Consider the following 4,511-nt stretch of genomic DNA (forward strand, 5'->3'; position numbering starts at 1 on the left):
TCCTTAAAAAACTAAACATAGAATTACCATATGATCCAGCAATCCCATTACTGGGCATATACCCAGAGAAAACCATAATTCAAAAAGACACATGCACCCCAATGTTCATTGCAGCACTATTTACAATAGCCAGGTCATGGAAGCAACCTAAATGCCCATCAATAGACGAATGGATAAAGAAGATGTGGTATATATATACAATGGAATTTTACTCAGCCATAAAAAGGAACGAAATTGGGTCATTTGTTGAGACGTGGATGGATCTAGAGACTGTCATACAGAGTGAAGTAAGTCAGAAAGAGAAAAACAAATATCGTATATTAACACATGTATGTGGAACCTAGAAAAATGGTACAGATGAACCGGTTTGCAGGGCAGAAATTGAGACACAGATGTAGAGAACAAACGTATGGTCACCAAGGAGGGAAACCCACGGTGGGGTGGTGGTGGTGGTGTGATGAATTGGGCGATTGCTATTGACATGTATACACTTATGTAGATAAAATGGATGACTAGGGCTTCCCTGGTGGCTCAGTGGTTGAGAGTCCGCCTGCTGATGCAGGGGACACAGGTTCGTGCCCTGGTCTCTGAAGATCCCACATGCCGCAGAGCGGCTAGACCCGTGAGCCATGGCCGCTGAGCCTGCGTGTCCAGAGCCTGTGCTCCGCAACGGGAGAGGCCACAACAGTGAGAGGCCCGCGCACCACAAAAAAAAAAAAAAATTAGACGCTTTATATTGAGTTGAAAATCCTTTTAGCTAATAAGCCTTTTTTCTGCCGTTCTAAGAATCTCTGAAAGTTTCAAGTTCTAACACACACAGTAAAAAGCAGAGTAAATACGCAAGTCTTGCACAGGCATTGTGAGTGGATCCTCACTGATTTGACTTTCTTCAAAATTTACCTGGAAAAACTGCTCATAATATTTTCACTGTGATCTAGGAGGCTTTTTTGATAAGAGATCTAGAGGTTTCAGCATAATTCACAACAGACAAAACAATACACACATGGTCACCCTTCAGTCAAATGTGCAACCGTTTTCAAAGATGTATTTTTCCTCTTTCATTCAACATATAGGTACTGAGCCCCTACTAATATATTAGAAGCACTGTGCTAAACACACAAAGACAAAATTCCTGCCCTTATGAGTTCATTGACACACAGCAAACGGCACTGAGTACTTTATGAGAGTTATCAGAAGGTGCTTTGAGAAGGGACAGGGCAGAGCGCCTAAGAGCAAATCTCAGAAATGTTAGAGGGACACTCCTCCAATCCAGATCATCATGACTATCCGAAACACAGTCCATTACCCTCAACTTGCAGAGACCCCCAAATCCACAGGCTTGAGTTATCAGGGGTTACGTGAGATGCACTTTATTTAAACAAAAAACCATGCACTATCTCTCTCGTGTGTTTGATTATTAAGTACATAAAAACTACAATCACTGCCATGGTAAAGTATTGTTTTTAAGACACCAAAAGCTTAAAGGGCTGATTTAAGTCTATGAGACTTTGTAAGTTTACACAAATATTGACAGTAAGATAAAATATGAAATAGGTCAAACACTGTTGACATTAATAGTATATGCAAGCAGCTTCAACAAGGGCGCCCAAAAAATTAGCACTGCAATAATACACTAGGAAATTGAATTTTGCTGCTTTTTAAAAATTGATGCAGTAACTTACTGAAAAAAAACTGGAAGACAATGAGTCTCCCAAGCCAGACCTAACAATTTTTAAATCTAAATGAACCTCCTTCCATTTTATGGGTTTCCCTCAAGGCTTTCTACTCGGTGCCTTGCTACCGTATAACTAACACTATGCTAACAGTGCCTTCCCATAATGCGACCTGATCCAGATAAAAACTGTTTCCCAGCTAATACTAAAAAAGTGGTAATAAACAGTATAGACAAGGCCTCAGGTTCTCTGAAAGTAGGGAGCAGATTAATTATGCAAAAATAAAATAAGCCAGCCCAAACTTGTACCTCCTTTCACAACATTTTTATTCACAAATGAACTTGAAAAATTAATATTTACTTAGCACTCCATGCTAAATGTTAGATACTATACTAGGATTAAACTAGGTGGCATGTATAAAATGCCTAATGACCCTATTGCTATTATTCCTATTTAAGAAGGGAAAAATCAGGCCTTACATCAGCTGAGTGGTCCACACCTCACATCTACTTAAGGTGGCAGAGGCGGGAATCAAACCCAGGTCTTTCCACCAAACTGAGAGTGTGTAACCCAGTGTTCCTCACTGAACCTGCTAGAATGGTATTTATAGTGGTGCCCGTTTTCTGAGGAGAGGAGGGAGAGCGTTCATTAGGTTCTCAAAGAGAACCAAAACACTCTCTCAAAGGCTAAGAACCCCTGCACCATACTGGCACCAGTGTAAGAGCCAGAAGATACGCACCGGACTTCAACCCCTCTCACCAAAGTTATAACTTCTCTACTCCACAGTTTTAGTTTCTCTTTAAAATTCTCAGAGCAAGTCAAGATTTCCACTCATGGACAATTTCCAGCATCCCCTGCCACAGGTTAAGTTACACAATAAATTGCAATACTGTATCACTTTACATCCAATTCTGAGATTTCACAAATACTGACCAATGTTATTTAGTCATTCCACTTTCCAATATGTGTTTCAATCAACCATTCCTCACTGCAGTGCCTGTGTAATAAGCTATCTTTACATCCACTTCCAAGAAAATAAAACACTGTCACCCTGAGGCCAGGCAATAAATCAGCTACAGGATTGGTATCAAAAGTGAGAAGTTCCTGACTTCCCCCACCTGGGATCTGCAAGACCATGTTATGTATCATGAAGTACCCTCCTAGCTACGCAGAAAACACAGGGCAACTAACTCTACCATCTTCTCTACCGATGACAACACTATATTAGAATCTAGTGGTAAATCATTACGTTGGGTCATACCCCCTACTGCCCAGTGACCACTGTGCTCATCTCGGTAAGTACGCCAGCACATGCATGGCATCTTTCAGAGGGAGATGCAACCACTGAGGACACTGGTTTAGTCTGGGGGTTTGGTCAGGTAACTCTGTGGTGGGTGTGATGCTCAGCTTAACTCCTGGCACCCTGTCCCTAGGATCAACCTGCACTTTGGATCCATCCTAAATTCCTCATCAGGGGAGGGTTCGTGTGGAAATAAACTTTACCTTGAAGTTCACTGGTCATACCCCTCATTTTACAGATTATTAAACTGACCTCAGAGGAATCAGCTCATCCAAGATCTCACAATTCAGAAGCAGAGACAGTTCTAGAAAGCAAATCTCCAGGCACCTGTCCAGGATCCTCGCGTTCCTCCGGGCACTGGGGAATGGGTTCTGGTTACTGCCAGAGGCTTGGCCCACCACTAGGGTTTGCTCCATCTCTGCCAGGTTAGGACTTGACTCCCCTCACTTTGCGCCAGATCCAGTCTATGCCTCCAGGCTGGGGTCCCAGGGGGCTACTGTCAGAGCACTGGCCTCAGCTTGCATCTTCTGACGGACAGAGACAATTACTAAAACTAACCACATCAGAGAGGAAGAAAATACCACACTGGCACTGAGGAATTAACTTCACAAGGAGGCTCTGTTAGGGTGATGTTTTATTTATGGCCTTTCCCTGATCAAGATGACTTCCCCTCAAGAAACGTCCAAAGCAACCAATCAAAGACACCAAGAACCTTATGCTTCCTTAACTGTCCTCCAAAAGCAGAAAAAAGCCAGAGAAAACAGGCGAGAGGACACCAAGTCATAGTTTCAATGTGTCAGGACGCGACCCACAAGTTTTGCACGAATATTCTTCCAAGAAACCAGGATGGACGCAGTCCCCCGAAGAAGGCGGCACGTTCCCCATTCAGTCTGGCGACCAGCACGCATCTGGACACCCCGGAACAAGTCCAAATCGGAGACGCAGAAGCGCAAGTCAGCGCCGCCGGCCGAGGGCCGGAGGACCGACGCCGCGGAACCAGCCAAAACCACCCGCGGGGGACCCCGGGGCCAATGCAACCGAAACTCCGCCGCGCAACTTCGCGGGTACCGCTGCCAGCCGTCCCCCACCTCCAACACACCCACTCTCCTCTCACAACCGTCCCTTCACCACACTCCCCCCTCTGTCCAAGCGCAACGGTTGGAAGCAACGCCCACTTCGGAGAACGAGGTCTCAGTTGTGGGGACAAGCCAGGCGTCCAGCTCACGTCCATTCACAGACCCAAAGGAGCAGATCCTGACCGACGGAGTTTGCTGCTTTGACACTGGAGAAGCACACTATCAGGCAGCACATGTACACGCACGCACACGCGCGCGCACACACACACACACACACACACAGGTAACAGCCATGGGGAAACCGGTGACCCACAGGGAAGCTCCTAACTGTCATTACCCAGGGCTCGGGGCACAGCATCTGGGGTCCCTCCCCCTTTCCAGGCCCCAGCACGCGCTGCCCACCACCCGCGTGCGGGATGGAGAGCTGGGGTCGCCTGGCAGCCTGGACCAGAGGGGCGGTGG

General features: G+C 45.9%; 1 protein-coding gene across 1 annotated transcript in view; it reads right to left on the minus strand.

Annotated features, from left to right (window-relative positions):
* The window catches only part of MAST4 (microtubule associated serine/threonine kinase family member 4), a 550,485-nt gene that overhangs the window by 545,646 nt on the left and 328 nt on the right, over positions 1–4,511 (minus strand). The window lies entirely within an intron of this gene.

Source organism: Neophocaena asiaeorientalis, unplaced genomic scaffold (genome assembly GCF_003031525.2).
Source record: "Neophocaena asiaeorientalis asiaeorientalis breed wild unplaced genomic scaffold, Neophocaena_asiaeorientalis_V1.1 scaffold399, whole genome shotgun sequence".
In the NCBI taxonomy this organism is placed as follows: domain Eukaryota; kingdom Metazoa; phylum Chordata; class Mammalia; order Artiodactyla; family Phocoenidae; genus Neophocaena; species Neophocaena asiaeorientalis.